Source organism: Rosa rugosa, chromosome 3, assembly GCF_958449725.1.
Source record: "Rosa rugosa chromosome 3, drRosRugo1.1, whole genome shotgun sequence".
Classification (NCBI taxonomy): domain Eukaryota; kingdom Viridiplantae; phylum Streptophyta; class Magnoliopsida; order Rosales; family Rosaceae; genus Rosa; species Rosa rugosa.
The window spans coordinates 5,698,264-5,698,693 of record NC_084822.1 but is presented as its reverse complement, the minus strand read 5'-3'; positions in this window follow the sequence as shown (position 1 = coordinate 5,698,693).

Genomic DNA, 430 nt, shown 5'->3' with positions numbered 1-430 from the left:
GCAAGTAATCTCGAGTTTGGGCCAGACACATATTCTGGATTTACTTGAACACTCCCCCTTGTGTCGCCCAAACGTGGTGCTCCTCTCGTTGCCTCATTAAAAACCTTGCCGAGTAACAAAAACCCTGTGGGACAAAAATAACCTCGGTCGAAAGGGAAAAAGAGCACAACACACCCTTCACGTTTCAAGACCATAAATGTAGACACCTCCCGCTGATGACAATGGTCATGGGAGTTCGGATAACTTCCACAAATGATGCTACCAACATGTTTCCCGAAAGTGGAATTTAGGCAATGACTTAGTGAGCAATCCTGCCGCACTGTCCTCAAATTGAACCTAATTCACTTTAATCTTGAGGAAAGTCTGTTGTTGCTGATTATACTTGGTGTGTCCTCAAATTGAACCTAATTCACTTTAATCTTGAGGAAAG